Below are 19,582 nucleotides of genomic sequence, written 5' to 3' on the forward strand. Positions count from 1 at the left end.
AAAACCCAGGTCTCAAAAAAAATCTTGTAAAAAGAAAACATTATTCAGTGACTGAAATAGCATGTAAATTACACACAAAAATATATTTTTTCTAGCTACATTAAGTGTTCACATGGCTTAAATCAGACCAGATGTTGCAGGATCTTAGATTGGCTTAGACTCAGCCTACCATAGAAATAAAATAAATTCTTTGGACACTTTTCAACAGATTCGGATAGAAATTACTCTCCCCCCAATTTTCTTTGTCAGCAATATATTAATGATAGAATTTTGCCTTGAATTCCTTTCTGACTTTTTCTTCTAACATACTACTTTCCTTTTCTCCTGACAATTTAAATATATTGTACATCATCAAGAGTCTTGAGAGGGGCTTCCCTGGTGGCGCAGTGGTTGAGAGTCCACCTGCCGATGCAGGGGACACGGGTTCGTGCTCCTGTCCGGGAAGATCCCACATGCCGTGGAGTGTCTGGGCCCGTGAGCCATGGCCGCTGAGCCTGCGTGTCCGGAGCAAAAAAAAAAGAGTCATGAGAAAATGTAGGAATGTCTCAATCTTAGCCATTAAACTATATATCTTCCCTTTAAGAAAAAAGAAATAAGAAAGAAACGGGTTTTGGAAGAATATAGTTTTTGGCAAACTGACCATATCCTGCCACTATTACCTTACTATTTCCAGCATAACTTTGCATGGTTATCTAGAGTTGACAATGGGGATCCAAAAATATGTCAACCCCACCTCCTTAGCCAGGAATCTGAGGACTGGAGAGAAGAGGCTACCTGTTCTAAAGGGTGATCTGCTATCAGAAGAAAGCTAGGTTTCATCTTAGATTTTCTTGGAAAGAGAATTGAACACAGAGAAAGGGAATATGTACAAGATGGGGGAAGAGAGAGACTGTAATTAGTGATGGCTAAACTGGTTGTTTTTAGAAATATCTAGGAGAGAAGTTAAGGAGGTGGTTGCATTTTTGGAAGTAGTGATTAGAGAAAGAAGAAGGCAAGGAGTTGAGCAATGATTGTCAGGGACATCATAAAGGAGGAACCAGTTGGTTCCAGAGTTCCAAGAGACCAGGGTTCAAGGTTAAAAGTGACTGTTTTTTTTTTTTTTTTTCCTGTACGAGGGTCTCTCACTGCTGCGGCCTCTCCCGTTGCGGAGCACAGGCTCCGGACGCGCAGGCTCAGCGGCCATGGCTCACGGGCCCAGCCGCTCCGCGGCATGTGGGATCCTCCCAGACCGGGGCACAAACACGTGCCACCTGTATCTGCAGGCAGACTCTCAACCACTGCGCCACCAGGGAAGCCCGACTGGGTTTTTATTTTTTTAAAAAAATCCAGGTCTTTCCAACTAGTCCAGGTAATGATGGTGGGTGTCAAGTTTTAATAGTGATTCCCTCAAATGTCTAACCTAGGGAAGAATTTGTACATTATACTCATTGAATCAAATTGGAATAAATAATTCAGAAAGTGGAGTATAGGCATCCAACTCATCTAATCAGAGAAACAAAGAAAATCAATATTCCCTCATTTTGCTTTTCTAGTTATTTTTGTTTTTCTTTTCCTGAGTTTTTTTGAGATGTGATTAATGCACACCCCAGGTAAATCAAAGGAAAGATTTCTTTGTAAACAACAGTGATTTTAGAGTTAGTTAGATTTGTATCCTGTTCTTCTCTGAGTCTTTTTTAGTCTCTCACATTTTTATCGTCTTTTATTTTTTTCATGTCAGAATAAATCCCTCCTTTAAGTAATAACAGGTTTCTTTAGTGAAAATTAGATACGCATAAAGAGAAATCATGCAAGTGAATCTTATTCAATAATGATTTCATTTTCAAGTAAAATACCTTTTTAAAGACATGGTCAATATTTAAAGTAAACATATGTTTTAAAGAGTATTTTTAAATTTTATGGATTAAATTGCTCAGTAATCATACCTTATATATTTCCCTAGTGCTTTACTAAATATTTCTAAACATTTTGATGCTCATTATTGTATTTGGTTTTAACAACACACTTGAGTTAGCTGGGGCAAACATTTGCCCATTTGAAGAAAAGTGTAATTTATGCTATTTTTATGGGTTAATTGACAAAAAATACTTTTCAAAGCCTACCATCTGTACAGCACTGCAAACGTGAGCAGTTTTTGTTTGCTTGGTTTTTGTTTGTGAAAGCAAAAAGCAGATAAACAGTAGATAGTTTGATTTCTAGTAGAAATACTAGTGTAGCCGGTAAACTCTTTTTAAATGGCATACATAAAAATGGTCTTACATTAAGGGTGCTTGGACAGTTCTTTACTTCCACAGATCAGAATCTTAGCATTAGATTGAAATATAATCAGAATATGGTTGGTAGTTTCCAAGTCCCTGCCTGGTGCATGGTACTTTTATATTTCTTTAGTATCACGTTGAGTTTAGGACTTCTATCCGTTTCCTAGGGCTGCCCTAACAAATTATGAAAACTGGGTGAATTAAACAACAGAAATTTATTGTCTCAGTGCTGGAGGCTAGAAGTCTGAAATCAAGGTGTCAGAAGAGCCATGCTCTTTCTAATGGCTCGCTCTAGGGGAGAATTCTTCCTTGCCTCCTCTGGCTTCTGGTGTTTGCTGACAATCCTTGGCTTGTAGATTCATCACTGGTCACGTGGGCATCTTCTCCCTGTGTCTTCATATTGTTTCCTTCTGTGCATGTTTGCCTCTGTGTCTAAATTTCTCCTTTTGGCGGGGGGGATAATTCATAACAGGGCTCAGTCATTTTCAAATAGAAAGGGCTACTCTAACATTTGTCAGCCCTATATGCCCTGGGCACTCAGCAGTTGAGCACGTTTCTCTATCTGGCTAAGGTTCTTTGTTGCTCTGTGGTTGTATTTATCACATTATGTTTTCTAATGTAGTTATTTGAGGACATTTTAGCTCTTCCACTAGATTTGATGCTCCATCAACAAAGTAATTGTGGCTTGTTCATTTTTGTATCCCCTCAAACCACCTACTTCTGAGTCTTCAAAAGAGTAGGAAAGCAATAAACATCGGTGTTGAACTGAATTTAGAAATAGAGAACTCAACAAAGCCTATTAGGTTTGTTGCACTTAACAAGGCGACCAGTTATATGGGAAACAAAAGCTTTAAATGACCAACTTTTCACACAGACTAAATTGTAAAGAAAAATAAGGAGAGGTTTGCCTTTTATTAGAGAGATTTCTTTAAAATAATGAATAGAATTCAATAGCAATTATAAATAGTGCTGCAATGAACGTTGTGTTACATGTCTCTTTTGGAATTATGGTTTTCTCAGGGTATATGCCCAGTAGTGGGATTGCTGGGCCATATGATCTTTCTATTTTTAGTTTTTTAAGAACCTCCATACTGTTTTCCATAGTGGCTGTATCAATTTACATTCCCACCAGCAGTGCACGAGGGTTCCGTTTTCACCACACCCTTTCCAGCATTTATTGTTTCTAGATTTTTTGAAATTAAATTGACTTATTTGTAATGAGGTGGATGGACCTAGAGTCTGTCATACAGAGTGAAGTAAGTCAGAAAGAGAAAAACAAATACCATATTCTAACACACATATATAGAATCTAAAAAAGAAAAAAAAATGGTACTGATGAATCTAGTTGCAGGGCAGGAATAAAGATGTAGACATAGAGAATGGACGTGAGGACACGGGGTGGGAGGGGGAAGGGTAAGCTGGGGCGAAATTCGTGCCCCGGTCCGGGAAGATCCCACATGCCGCGGAGCGGCTGGGCCCGTGAGCCACGGCCGCTGAGCCTGGGCGTCCGGGGCCTGTGCTCCGCAACGGGAGAGGCCACAACAGTGAGAGGCCCGCGTACCGCAAAAAAAAATCTCACAGCTCGTAATGCAAAAGCTGCAGAGCTAGGGTCCTAGAGGGACATACTCATGACCTCTCAAGGCAGCAAGAAAGCAGCAAGCTAAGGAGCTCAACAGGTACCTATGTGTGGTACTTCATTACTCTTGGGGGCTGTCAGGGGTCTCCTTCAGTTTCCTCTTCTGACACAGGAACTGTTAAGGCATAAACTGAGGCATATTAAACATGTAAGAGTTTATCTGAGCAAAAATTGATTTGAATCAGGAAGCATCCAATCTAGCAGATAGAAAGGAGCTCCAAGGAGCTGTACAAAACGAAAAACTTTTATAGGCAGAATGGAATGAGAACAAAGTTATACTGGCAAAAATGTGGGTTAGTTATTGCAAAGTTACTTTCCTTTAGGGAATGGCAGGCGTCTATTAGATCACCTAACTAGTGCTGATCAGGCAGTTCCTGAGTGAGTGGTTTAAGATTACATTTCTGACAGAGTCGAAATGGTAATTAAGTCTTGGTTTGCTCATGTGGGACTTAGCATATTGACTCCGTCTTGGGCTTCTTGTCTTGTTTTTGACAAACCCGTGTCTGTTCATGGACAAATGGATAAGTGTAGTATATATATAACATGGGATATTATTCAGCCTTAAAAAGGAAAGAAATTCTGACATATGCTCCAAAATGGATGAACCTTGAAGACATTATGCTAAGTGAGAAAAGCCTGTCACAAAGACAAATACTCTGATTCCAGTCATACAAGGTACTTAGAGTAGTCAAAATCATAGAAACAGGAAACAGAATACTAGTTGCCAGGAGCTTTATGAGGGGAATGGGGAGTTACTGTTTAATGAGTGTAGAGTTTCAGTTTTTCAAGATGAAAAGGGTTATGGAGATAGATGGTGGTGATGACTGAACACCATTAGGAACCACCACTAAACTGTACACTTAAAAATGGTTAAGATGGTGCATTTTATGTTATGTGCCTTTTACCACAATAAAAACTTATTTAAAAAATAGACATATATTCCCAAATGCTAAAAAGAAACAAGCAAAGAAAACAAAACAACTTTTGAATAACTAGATTGAAGTAGTAATGTGAGAGGAAAAGGAAGAAATCAACTAAATCATTCAATTAAGGTTTATTGAGTGTGTACTGTTCCTCTGAATTAGATTTGAATGCAATGGGGAGAGGGTGAAAAAGCGAGATTTCATTTCTCTAGGAAACATCATTCTAGTGGGGAAGCTAGAGAATAATAAAGTAGTCAAATAGATAAGCAATACGCTTATACGTTTTGGTGTTACATAGGAAATCAATACACTGAGTAATAAAACAGAATAACTTGAGATGGAGTGGCCAGTAAAAGCCTCTCTAAGGGGACAACATTTGTGCTGAAACTTAAAGGATAAGAGTGATTAAGAAAAGAGCTGAAAGAAGAGTAGTTTACATAAAAAGAATAATTGAAAAGGCCCGAAGTTAAAAAAAATAAAAATCCTGTTCAGAGAATCAGAGGCAGTGCAAATTTGTCTTCCTATGAATCCAGTAACTTAGATTATGTGGCCCAAATTTAACTATGCTTCTTAACCCTTTGCCATTTTGAGTTATTCTTGAAAGTCTGGTTGATGGCAAGCAAAGAAGATATGGGGACTAATTAAGGGGGTGGGGAAGGGGGAGACTAGAAATGAAGAAGTTAAATTCTGATCCCATTGGGCCAATGAAGAGTAAAAGGACTGGAAGAGAGAAGAAAATTGAAAAGAGCAAACAAAGAAGGAAGACTCTAGGCTTAGGAAAAAATGCAGGGTAGCCAAGATTGTCAGAAAACTACAGGCAACCCCGTGTGAAAGAACTCCCGGGATTTCCATAGAACATGCACATTCTAAAGACAGTGAAGTCTGCACATACAACAGGGATCTGAAGTAAGAGGGAGGGCAGAAGCAAGTTCTGGGCAATGTCATGCAGATAGAGCTAAAGATAAGAGGCAGTTTAAGAACAGTCACACTGTTTCATTTGGAATGGCAAGTGAAAGAAAAGGATTACCTGCCTCCTTCTCAAACTAAAGCTAAAGCACAAAAACAAGGTATCATCAAACAGTGGGAGCCTCCAGGAGAGGGGAACAAACCTGCCTTTCTTATTCAGCATGTAGCTTAGCTCACTCAAGAGGCAAAGAGCAATTAGAGGTTTTAAAATGTATGGTTAAGTTATATACACAAAGCACACATTTTAAATACAATTTTCTTAACACAGTTATGCGTACACAGTTTTAAGATTTCTGTATCAACATTAGTGCTTAATGATAACAGTGGGTCATCTCGATAGAACTATTTGGCTGTTGCATCAAGATTCTGTGAATTTTCAGAGAAGAAAACTTCTGTTTCGCCGAGTAGATTCAGGCTATGTTTTCAGGAATGGTTGTGCAGTGTTTGAGAGCTAGCCAGCCTGTGTTCTAAGAGGTAAAAAATGGATAGGAGGTCTCATCTGGACCCTCTATTCATATATTGTTCACTGGGTTCTCTCCTACAATTGTGTGGTTGTATGGTCCTCCCATGCGGGGAGCAAAGGGCTCCTTAGGTTCAAGCTGTGGGAAAACATCCTTTGTTCACACTATTTTCACTCTCCATGTAGCACTTCCAAAGATCTTGAGGCCCATGACTGCCACATCCATGGCTAGAATATATGTAGTGCTGTGGGAATGTAAATGAACTGTTCTGATAGAGCAAATTGGAGGATTATGCTTGATTAAGTATCTAACATTCATTCATTTAAGCAGTATTTTTTGGAGTGCCTCCTATGTGCCAGGTACTGTTGATTTTCCTACTGAGAAATCACCAGGGAATAAAACCAAGTCCTTTTAGAATTTACATCCTGGGGAGGTAGAGGGAGAAAAGATGGGGGAACAAAAAAAAAAAAAAGAAAGTAAAATTATAATACATCAAATGTTGATCCCTGCTAGATAAAAACATGATAAAACAGCATCAAAGGAATAGAGGTGCCAAGGTAGGAGGGTGCTTTATACAGACTACTTTATGCAGTAAATGTAGGCATTGCTGATGAGATGGCACTTGAGCAGATACCAGAAGGAGGGGAAAAGGAGGAGCCCCCAAAATATCTGAGGTAAGAGTTTTAAAAGGAGTAGAAGCAATGAAAGCAAAAGTCTGGATGTGGGAATGTGTTTGCTGTTTTGGGGAGCAGTAGGGAAGTCAGTGTATTTTGAGCAGATTAATGCAAAGAGGGTAATGGTGGCAGACAGGATGAGAGGGGCGGTGGAGATGAGAATGCAGACCATCTTGTAGACCAATATCCAGACTTCTTTTTTTTCCCATCAAATGAGGTACAAAGTTAATGGAGAGATTTAATTTGGGAAGTGATTGAATTTACGGTATTTAAAATTTTTTTGAATACGTGATACGTTCAGGTGGCTTATGGATAAAGATGACATAGAACGGTTTTACACTACAAATTCTTGCTCTCATCCCTGTCTGCATTCACATGATTTACCTGCATTTTCAGAACCATTTTTTTTAGCTCTTATATAAGTTTATCTTCAGACAAATAAAAGTATTTACAAATATATTTATATCACTACTGCCTCACTTTTTACACCAATGTTTGTCTACTTTATTTACCATGTTCCTTCTTGCCTATTTTCATTTAACTGTGTATTCTGGAGAGTTCTCTATTAATAAATAGAGATTACTGTCATTTTTAATTTTTATACAGCTGCATACTATTCCATTGTATGAATATACCACATTTAATTAGCATTGACCTATTTCTAATTGTTTCCAATTTTTGCTATTATAACAATGTTGCAGAAAAACTACTTAATTTTATATTGATACATGTGAAGTAGTATTCAAATGAATACATACTCAGAGCTGAGGTTGCTCTGTGAGGTTATAGGTGTATACTTTTGATGGAGATCGCTAGATCCTTTTTTGAACTTTCATCATCTTTACTCTCATTAGCTATCACATTACATATAATTTGAATTTATCTTTTTGAGAATTATTGAGCATCGTTTCATATACCTATAGGACAATTGTGTTTCTTTTTTTTTTCCTGTTAAATGTCTATTTCTTTCCTTTGCTTATGTTTAAAATTAGGTTGCTGGTTCTTTTTTTCTTTTTAACTTCAGCAGCCTTTAATATATTAGGAAGAATAGGCTTTAGTTTATTTGTTACAAATATTTTTCCAGTTTATCTTTTTGTTTTAATTTGCCTTTATTCTTGCCTTAATTCTTTGTTTTTTGCTTTAATTATTAATAATAAAATGAGTGACAAACTTTCTAAAGACAATTTTGGCTGCTTTGTTTTGTGTAGATTACAAATGGGTATAGATGAAAACAAGGAGGCAAGTTAATAAGCTATTGCAGTAATACAGGGGAGAAATAATGGTGGCTCAAATTAGCATGACAGCAGTAAAAAGAGTTGGAAGTTATCAGATCTGGGGTGTACTTTAAAGGTAGAGCCAGCAGAAATGGTTAATGGATATGGGCTGTGAGAAGGGGAAAAGGAAGATTTGAGGATGAAGACAGTGTTTCTAATCTGAGCAGGTACAAGATGGATTTGTCATTGATTGATTCCATGGAAGATACAGGTTTAGGATGAAATTTCCAAAGGTGAGCAGACAATTGGATAATCAAGGGAGAGCTATGGGCTGGAGATAGAAATTTAGGAGCTGCCAGTATATAAATGATGTTTAAAATAGTAAGATGGAATAAGATCCCACAGGGAATGAATGTAGAGGAATAGGAACTGAGCCCTGAGGAAATGAGGAAAAACTAATAGAAGAGAATGAAAAGAGATAGCCCTTGTATTTTGAGGAGAACGAGAGGGCTGAGGTCCCTAAAGCCAAGCGAAGAAATATTTCAAGGAATGAATAAGCATCCTTACAAAATGCTGCTTATATGCTGAATGAAAGGGAGGACCAAGAACTGTCTATGTAATTTAGCAATGTGAATGGTGTGACTTTCGTAAGATTTATTTTGGTAGAGTAATAAGATGAAGGAAGAGTAAGGATACAGTCAATTTAAAAAAAGCACAGATATTATAGCATATGGTATGTGTTGGGCTGTACCCTGCAGGTCTGCAAGCCCTGTAATTGCCCAGCCACAAGACCAAAGAAAGAACCCCGTGTCAGCGACCAAGACATCAAGGGTTTATCAGATAGAGGACCTTACATGTCTGAAGCAAGGTCCTGGAGTGACACCCCAACCTGCCACCCTGCACCGCAGATGACAGGCAAGACACGGCAGAAGTCTTCCTTCACTATTGGGGAGGTTGTGGAGATGAGGTTACCAGTTTAGGGGGAAATGACATCAGGTTGGCTCTTCAGTTGCCAGGGAAACCAGCAGAGGGGCACATCTCTCACAGCCCCCTGGCATTAACAACCATCTTGGGGCAGATGTTTCCCCTTTGATAAACTACTGTAGTGGAGCCATTCTGATCTAAAGATTAGGACAGTCACTGACTGGGGCAGCGGAGGTGAGGTAGGGGAGGGGCAGGAAGCACATAGGCAATTACTGATTAAGCTCTATGATTCAGAGGTCAGTCATGGTAATTCTGTGTTTAGTGTTTTGAGAAACCTGCATACTGTTTTCCACAGTGGCTGCACCAATTTACATTCCCATCAACAGTGTAGGAGGGTTCTCTTTTCTCAACATTCTCACCAACATTTATCTGTGTTATATATCCAAAAAATAAAAATAAAAATAAATCAAAACGATATGTGAACCCCAGTGTTCATAACAGCATTATTTACAATTGCCAAGATATGGAAGCAACTTCAGTGTCCATCAACAGATGAATAAAGAAGATGCGGTACACATACACACACACACACAGTGGAATACTACTCAGCCATAAAAAGGAATTAAAATTTGCCATTTGCAGTAACATCGATGGACTTGGGTGGTGTTATGCTAAGTGAAATAAGTTAGATGGAGAAAGAAAACATTATATGATGTCACTTATATGCAGAAACTTAAAAATACAACAAACTAATGACTATAACAAAGAAGCAGCCAACTTACAGATACAGAGAGCAAACTAGTGGTCACCCGTGGGGAGAAGAAAGTGAGGAGGGGTAATATAGGGGTAGGAAATTAAGAAGAACAAACTATTATGTATAAAATAAGCTATGAGGATATATTGTACAATACAGGGGATATAGCCAATATATTATAATAACTATAAATGGAGTGTAACTTATTTATTCAAAAAATAGAAGAGGGGAGGTCAGTCATATGAATAAGTCTAGGAGAAGAAAGGACTGGTGGAGCAGGGAATATACAGAGAACAAGAGAACAACCATCCTGAGTGGCCTGATAATACAGTATTCTAATTGGAAAGATGCAGTAGAGAGCACAATTAAATGTTATAGAAGAAGAGAAACATGTTGGTATTATGTCCTTGAGTTGATGAGATAACATTTGGTCTATCCCAAATTATACTGTTTAGTGTTTAATAGTAGCATGCAGTCAAAGGGTTCTATTTGCTCCAGCCTTACTCATCTGTCTACAGATAGGAGTAGAATAAAAAAAAAATTAAATTGAACCAGTACTTCAGCATTTCCAGGCAATTATGAGTGATAGGGGGGTTTGTGTTATAGTTGAGGCCAGATATGAGATGATAGACTCATATCTGGGATTCAAACTGGCCAAGGATGAAGTTAGGACATGAAAGGGTGAAGAACAATGGAAATGTGCTAGAATAATAGCTTATAGGTTCTAGGGTAGAATAGCAATTGTTGAAACTGGGAAATTAATGAGAAGACCTTGAAAGATAGAGGGTGATATTTGAAAGCTAGAATGTCTGAAATGGAAGTAATGGGGAAAATGTATTAACTGGTTGAAAAAAGAAAAACAACTATTGAATAATATCACAGTGTGCTATGCGATAGAGAACACTCATTTAAAGAGAGAAATTTAAGGAACTTAGAACCAGGATTTTGGAAGGATTATCTATGTGACTATTAAAATGGTTCAAGAGCAAAGGCAGGAGAGAGGAACAGTAAACCAGGTACCAAAATCTCCATGGGATGGATGGAGATTTTGCATTAGTCAGTAAATGATAACATAATGTTTCCCTTTTAATCTGCTTTACATAGCTTCAGTTTTATATCTAGAACATCATATTTATCATTAGTATTCAATAATACTTTAAAAAGTATATAAATCATCTAACACTAAAAAATAGTCCCAAGAACTTTAAACCTGTATTTACTTTCTTCTTTGAAACCCCTATTTGTATTTGTTTGTTTCTTTGTTTTCAGAAAATAGCGTGCTTGCTTTAACAAACTTGGATAATAGAGCATGGTACTAATTACTTTTTTTATTCCTACTCTGTTTATCTTCCATCTCAGACTTCAGCAATGCATTTATTTCCTCAAAGTAATTGCCTAGGGGAACCACTGATTCTTATATATTATGTAATCTAGTACCCTTATTTTATAAGTGACAGAACTGAGACCCATAAAAAGTGTTGCTTGTTTAAGGACATTTGTCTAGTTAGTGTCAATTCCCAGTTGGGTCAGGATACCAAGATTAATGCCCTGATTTCTGGTCTAAACTGACTTTATGTAATGGTGTGGGAGTAGGTCTGATGAGGTTGCTCTAAAGATATAGCCAAATAAATCACATAGACTCTAGGATTTGGTTTTGACCTGCCCAGTCTGCTCTGCCATTAGAAAAAAGAAAAATTCTAACAAATAATAACTTGTTTCCATTCTGAAAAGGGGATGAGCTATAAACTTTTTACACTCTCAACTTTGGGAGACTATATATCTATCTATCTATCTATCTATCTATCTATATATATATATATATATATATATATATATATAAAATTATTTTTTTCGGTACCAGTAAGTCTTTATTCATTGTATTTTCCCAAGGAAAAGAAGGGGAAGGGAAAAGGGTCAGCCTGTGTGTTACAAAATGATAGCAAATGGGAAAGGAAGTACCTGGCACAGCAAAATCAACCAACAAATAAACACTACACAGATGGGTCGCCAAAGCCCAAGGGGGCTCAGTCTCCTGCAGTTCAGTAATGAGGGGAAGGGATGAAGAACAGGTACATGCTTTTCTACCCTCCCTCCCTCCCTCCCTCCCCATAAATTCAAGATTTCACACAAAGCTTTGGTTTCTAGCAGTAAACATGGAGTTAATTCGTCCGTCTCCTATTAAACAATCTTGTGGCCCCTTTGACGTAAGTTTCTTGCACCTGCATAAAAGTTCCTGAGTGACTTGGCTATATATTCATCTTTCCTTTCGTGGTCTCCCAACCCCACTTTCTACATGGAAGGCCACCTCGTTGCTCCTCTCTACCCTAGGATTAGAGATTCAAGTAGGTTTTAATCCATCCAAAGACAGCAGTCTGTTTGCCATGAATCAAATCAAGGAATGGTCATGACTTAGGAACAAGGGATGGAGAGTTCTTAGCTTCTTCAGGATTTTTGCACAAATCATTTAATCACAGACAAATTAAACGTATAGGTGTATGGACTATTTTTGGGGGGGGCACGAAGGGGGAAAGAAGAGGGGGTAGGAATACAGTTTTTAGAACAGAAGATCTTGTTCAAAATAGGAAACAGGGGAAGAGGAACACAAAAGAAAGTGTAGTTCAAGACCTCCCACTTCAAGAAGAGGGGCCCCCAATCTTATGTTTCAGATCTTTTTGGCTGGTGCAGACCTTTTGTCAAAGATGCTTTGGCTATTTTTCTCAATATAAAAAGAAATTTGTAAACAATAAAATCCCAAAAGAACATGGAGAAGACCAACACATTATATTTACACAAACTAGGCCACCTAGCAACCACCAGATCAGCTACTTGTGAAGTCCTACAAAGCCCAGACAAATACAATAGCTAGAGGGGGGCAGCAATTGGGGGAGACAAGAACCCAGGATCAGACACACATCACCCAATGTGTTCTATTGCATTTGCCCCATTACAACACAGTGAGGTAGGTTTGCAGTGATCTCAGCATGTAAATGAAACCCCCTTTTCTCCTTTAGCTACCATGACACTAATTACTGCGGCAGCAGGGCAGGACACTGGCTCTCGGAAACCACAAAGAAGCCATCACTGATGTTCTCTCTGGAAACAAAGGAGGAAAAGCCCAGAATTGTTAAAGATTAAGGATCTTATCCTTGTTTCATATATCCATCCCTGGGCAGCTTAAGATGGGTACAGAGGCATCATTCTTAAAACCTGTCCTTACCAACTCACAGTTTTTACAAAAACACTTACAATACACCCTGTTGTGTGTTAGGCCTAGCCCAATCCAGTGAAGGATGGACCTGGTATGTAAAGCAAGTTCTGTGCCCTGGGATTAGAGGTCCGGAACAGGAATCCTTTATCACACATACAGATGACCTCTGCCTAATCTTGGCTTCCCCTCTCTGCACCTTTTACTTGGCCCAACCTCTCCTAACCTCTCTGTACCACCTTTTCCTGTTCAGACCAATTTCTAATCTTTCAGTAGAAGGAGACCATGCCATGGGGCAGACCAGTTAAAACCTAGTCTCCTATGAAACATAGAAGATGGAGGGGTTTCAAGAGGACACTATGGCAGAAAAGCCAGCTCTAGTTGGCAAAAATGAGGTAGTTCAATAGGCTATACACTCCAAATAGTTGTTCTCTCTGGTGATACAGCAACAGAAAGTATTCCTGCTGTGCAGACCTGGAGCTGCTGCCGACTTATCCCTGAGATTGCTCATGTACCTGAGAACACAGTGCAGGAATGAGGGCCTTAGATTAAAATACACAAAAATACAAAACCAGAATATTTATATTATGAAAAAAAAGTTAAAATGCACAAGATACGTCATTCGCACACAACTAGTACAGTTGGCATCCTGGAGAAACTGGGACCCAAGGTACAGTCATCCAAGGGAGCAAATAAATAAAATTGTATTGGCCCGGAATGGGGTGGGAGTGAGCTTAGAAGCAGCAGGTCTGCAGCTGTTCCCTCAACCCTCCTTTTGCCTATCATCACAACCCATTGCTTGGGACAGTTCTCAGCACTCTGTCCCAGGAGGGGGTTATGAGGAGACAGGATGCGGAAAACCCTGCCTTACCCCTGAGATATTTCCTCCCACAGAATGTAGTGGCTTGTGGGTTTGGGTCCATCAATCTGGTCTCATGCTTAATCTTTTCACTCTGTCATGGGAACTATTATTCCATATCCTTCTCGAAGAGTAAAACAACTTCCCTATCCAGGCCACTTTCAAAAGCTGGAGATTCTGGGGGTGGAGACTCAGATAAAGCATGCAGGAAGGGTTACCCCCAAAGCCCTCACGTGCATTTGGATAGAGCATGATTGGAGTTTCTTTGCCTCACCCCTTCCCTCCACCAAGAGGGAAGAGGGGGTGACACTGTAGACCCCGGCCTGAGATATATGGCAGTGCCAGCTGCCCCCTACCCACCCTGTCCCCCCTTTCTCCACTCTGCCGATCGATGCCTGTTCCTCAAAACTTTCTGATCACACACGGATAGCCCCCATCCACTGTGGCTCAATTCTGGGCCTCGGGGAGCATGGCAGGGCTATGGATCTCTTCTTCCTCCTGCCGAAAGTAGGCTGGCTTTCCCTGGGAGCTGGGAGCTTGCTGGGCCTTCAGTGGACGCGAGGCTACCATATGGTTGATGCTCTGGCAGAAGTGGCACTCTTTGGGCTGGGGTGGCCGTTTGCATTCCTTGGCATGATGGCCTAGACCTCCACAGTTGTAGCACCTATCTCCCTTTGATCTGCGTTTCTGCATGTTCTTCCATTTGGGCCACCTCTCGCTCCCAGTGCAGGACACCCCACCAGGGCCGGTGACTTGGATCGATTCCAGGCCCTTGGCAGACTTCTTAAAGGTGAACTCTACGGCCTCACCCTCCTTCAGGCTCCGGAAGCCCTCCATGTGCAGCTTACTCTGGTGCACAAAGACATCCGCCGGGGTGAGGGTGGGGTCGAGTGTGACCCCGGACAGGAAGCCGAATCCCATGCGCACGTTGAACCACTTAACAGATGCCGGCTCCGCACAGCAGCTGCGGCTCCACGGCCGCCCGGGCCGCGTCCTCCTGCTCCTCCTCCGGCCACCTGCAAACTGCTGGTTTGACACAGAGCTCACGGTAGTCGGTTGAGCCCGCGGCCCCGGGCCCCAGGTCGGCCGGCTGCTGGCCCCAGAGAAGTCTGGAGGCAAAGGGCTATATTTTTTTAAATACCCACAAAAGTACTCATGTTGGCATCCAGATTTTATACACACTGACTGCCATTTACTTTAATCAAGCAGTGGCCTCCACTATGTCAGTCTTGGCTGTCATGAAGCAGAAAAAGGAATACTGCCTCATCAGACCCTAGAGAAATTCTATAATGGAACTTAACTCACTAAATGATGGCTAATAATTATATCACATAGTGAGACAATCCACTTGAAAATAAGCTTAGTATAAAGCAATGCGAGTATCGAAAAGAAACATTTTCATTCCCTATTCAAAGGTATCTTGTTTTAAAATGTACCTTATATCTTATTTCTTATCTTCATGTCATATGCAGGTAGACAAAATCTGGTCTATTCTAGGAAAGTAAGGTTAAGAATATTTTCCAAATTCTAATTTAAGGAAGAAAAGCCAAAACTAAAAATGACAGAGTTTAGTAAAGAAAGAGGTCCACATTCTGAGATATATGTTGTTTAGAATTTCCACTAATGTCAATTACATGTAAGTATTTTTTTTAATTTATTTTATTTTTGGCTGCGTTGGGTCTTCATTGCTGCACACAGGCTTTATCTATTTGCAGCGAGCGGGGGCGACTCTTTGTCGTGATGTGTGAGCTTCTCATTGTGGTGGCTTCTCTTGTTGCGGAGCACGGGCTCTAGGCAAGCAGGCTTCAGTAGTTGTGGCACACGAGCTTAGTTGCTCTGCAGCATGTGGGATCTTCCCAGCCCAGGACTCAAACTGTCCACTGCATTGGCAGGCGGATTCTTAACCACTGCACCATCAGGGAAGCCCTACATGTAAGTGCTGAATGCACAAATTTGCTCAACTCCTTAGCAAAAATATATAATTTATCACGAAAATGCTTACACACACAAACACACACACAGACATACAAAGAGAAGCCTCTCAAAATTTTAGGCATCAGAGAGAAGAAAGCCATAGTGATTTTTTCCACTTGAGATTAAAAGCATTTATCATTTGCACTATACATTTATCTTTCTTTTATATCTCATGTTCTCAACTCAATCATAGGGTCAAGAATTATTCTTAGAATCTGTACTCCCACAACAGTGAGTAGGGTGCCCTGTACAATGACAGCTCCGAATGACTGTTACACACACCTAACAAGACAAACTATTGTCTAATTAGGAAAGGAGGGAATCAGAAATGATAAGAGTAACACTGGAAAGCCCCAGAATGATCATTACTCTTGAATTTCCTAATATTAAAGTAGATGTATTCGTATTTAGAGAAAAAGGTCATTTGAAAATAGACTATGAGTAAAAAAGAAAGCCTAGCTCTTTAGTTCTATACAATAACAAAATCTTACTCTAAAATTCCCTTTTCAAAATATGAGTTCTTGAAGACAAAAAGAAAAAAAAAGAAACTGTTAGTTTAGAAATGTTTTCTGTTACATTGTCCTAAAACACAGTCAAATGTTTATTTTGCCTTTTATTCTTATTTCTTTACGTTCCCTATGTAGACTCTTGAGGTGAATAGGAGTCATCTGTTTCTATTACCTTTAAAAATGAGAAAAAAAAGTGGTAAATAAGGATACAGAGAAGAGTCCTTGGTCTTTTCTCTGTCACGCTGTCCACAAATAGCTGAGGGAGGTGACGTAAGAGAGAGGTCAAGAGACTGAGACAGACCTGGGTCCACCTCCACCATTTCCTAGTTGAAAAGGAAATTCTTAGAAAGTTGTTAGCCCTGCACCTCAAACATAGTAAGGATACAATGAGGTCATCTATTAATATTTTATCACTTTTGACACAATGTATAAAATACCCTGTTTTTTGATAATTCTCCATATGAGAATATGTCAGGAGGATTTTGCTTTTTATTGATAGCATGATAGACTTTTATAGAACTTTCACAGATACTCTTTTGAAACCACTTCAAACTCTGGAATCACTACTTTTTCACAGCTTCTCCCTTCTCCTCCAGTCCCAACTCCCTCAACTAACGTCACAGCCAGGACTGTATCAGGACGGCTCTGTAGCCATCGGCCATCTGCCATCTAGAACAGCCTTCCAGGACTCTCCATCCCATTAACTATCTTTAAAACTCAGCTAAAAATATTCTCTTCTTCCTTGCCTTATATATTTTAACTCTTCCCTGCCAGGGATTTTAACTTTGTAACCTAATGTTTTTTTAGCCTTAATTTTTTCTAATATCAATATAAATATTCAATTTAATTCACCCCATAGATGATGATACATTAAATACAAGTATAACAAATTAGCCTTAGTTCATGATGTCAACGACTTTTTTAAAACAAACATTACATCATGAAATAATGCAATCAGTGCTTTTAGACAGCTGAAAAAAATTGCAAACTACAAAAGATGTGAAATTAAGACATTTCATTAAAGAATGTACTGAGAAAGAGATGTGGAACTAGGATATAATTTTGAAGTTAAATTGGGAAGGAAAGTCACTAAGGTAGCCAGATACCTGACAACCACTTATAAGGAATCGGCTCTGTTCAAGTCACTGTGTTAAAAACTAGAGGGTTGAAGACTCCAAGTGTATAATCTAATAATACACATAAATGTAATATGAGGTGTAATTTTCAAGAAGAATAAAGTTGGAGGTCTCACACTTCCTGGTTTCAAAACTTAACTACAAAGCTACATTAAAACAGTGTGGTACTGGTATAAAGGCAAACATACAGACTTTTGGAATAAAATAGAGAGCCTAGTAATAAGCCCTCACATATATGGTCAAATGATTTTCGACAAGGGTGCCAAGACCATTTAATGTGGAAAGGACAGTGCTTTCAACAAGTAGTGTTGGGAAAACTGGGTGTTTACATGCAAAAGAGTAAAGCTGGGCCATTACCTTTATACCATCTGCAAAAATTCAGTCAAAAGGGATCAAAGATCTGAAGAGTTAAAACTATAAACTCTTAGAAATAAAGAGGAAAAGCTTCATGACATTGGATTTGGCAATGATTTCTTTGATACGAAACCAGAAACACAGACAACTAAAGAAAACTTATTGGAGTTAAAAATTAAAACCTTCTCTGTGTTAAAGGACACTATCATAAAGTGAAAAGGCAACCTACAGAATGGGAGAAAATATTTGCAAATCATATCTGGTGAGGGATTAATATCCAGAATATATAAAGAACTCTTTATAATTCAACAGCAATAATAACAACCAGTGCAAATTAAAAAACGGCAAATAGACATTTATCAAAAGAAGATATACTAATGGTCAATAAGAACACAAAGACACTCAGCATCATTAATCATAAAGGAAATGCAAATCAAAAACAATACCACTCCACACCTATTTAGATGGCTATTTTTTTTTTTTTAAAGGCATTAAAGAACAAACAAAAAAAGCAAAACAGAAAATAGCAAGTCTTGGTTAGGATGTGGAGAAATTGGAATCCTTGTGCATTCCAGGTGGAAATGCAAAATGCTGTAGCCACTGTGAAAAATGTTTTGGAAGTCCCTCAAAAAATTAAACATAAGATTGTCAGATGATCCAGCAATTTTACTTCTGGGTACATACCCCAAAGAACTGAAAACAGGGACTTGAACAGATATTTATACCACATGTTCATAGCAGTATTATTCACAATAGTTGAAAGAAGGAAACAACCTAAGTGTCCATGAACAGATGAATGGGTAAGCAAAATGTGATATATACATACAATGGAATATTATTCAGCATTAAAAAAGGAAGAAAATTCTGACACATGCTACAACATGGTTGAAACTTAAAGACATGATGCTAAGTAAAATAAGCCAAACAAAAGAAGACAAATACTGTATGATTCCACTTATGTGAGATACTCTGAAATAATAGCAAATGTACATATTGGTCTCTGCTCCCAGTTCCTGGCACAGAGATCCTAAAAACCATGGAATTTCCTGAGCAATAAGAGCACTAAGATCATCTTTTGTTTTAATATTTGGTCTTTGACTCTAGTTCTTGACATGGAGCTCCCAAATCCCTTTGAATTTCCTGGGTGATAGGAGTGTCTTCTGTTCTACTGAGGTGACTCTAGGTTGGCTCCTGTACAGGGGGTTGTCACCAGAAAGACCAAGCCCTGATTAGAAATTTGGAATTTTCAGGCCCTCCCTGTTCGGCAGAGAGGGGAGAGGGTCTGGAAATGGAGTTAATGATCCATTATGCTTTCTTGGTGAAGCCTACATAAAAATCCCCAAAGTGTGGGGTTTGGAGAGCTTCAGGATGGCTGAACACATGGAAGTTCTGGGAGAGTGCTACACCCAGAGAGGCCATGGAGCCCCGTCCTGAATACCTTACTCTGTGCATCTTCTCCACCTGGATGTTCACCTGTATCCTTTATCAAATCCTTTAAAAAACTGGTAAATTTAAGTAAGTGTTTCCCTGAGTTCTGTGAGCCAGTCTAGCAAATTAATTGAATCTGTATGGGGGGTCGTGGAAAGTCAGCTTTACAGCTAATAGATCAGAAACAAAGGTGAAAACTTGGACTTGCTATTGGCATCTATAGTGGGGTGGGAGCAGTCTTGGAGGACTGAATCCTTAACTTGTGGGATCAGATAGTGTCAGAATTGAGTTAAATTGTAGGATACCCAGC

General features: G+C 39.2%; 1 pseudogene; it reads right to left on the reverse strand.

The window, feature by feature from the left end:
* Positions 1-14,318: 14,318 nt before the first annotated feature.
* On the reverse strand, positions 14,319-17,023 carry LOC101337881 (protein lin-28 homolog A pseudogene; annotated as a pseudogene).
* Between the last annotated feature and the right edge of the window lie 2,559 nt (positions 17,024-19,582).

This window comes from Tursiops truncatus, chromosome 3 (genome assembly GCF_011762595.2).
Source record: "Tursiops truncatus isolate mTurTru1 chromosome 3, mTurTru1.mat.Y, whole genome shotgun sequence".
In the NCBI taxonomy this organism is placed as follows: Eukaryota; Metazoa; Chordata; class Mammalia; order Artiodactyla; family Delphinidae; genus Tursiops; species Tursiops truncatus.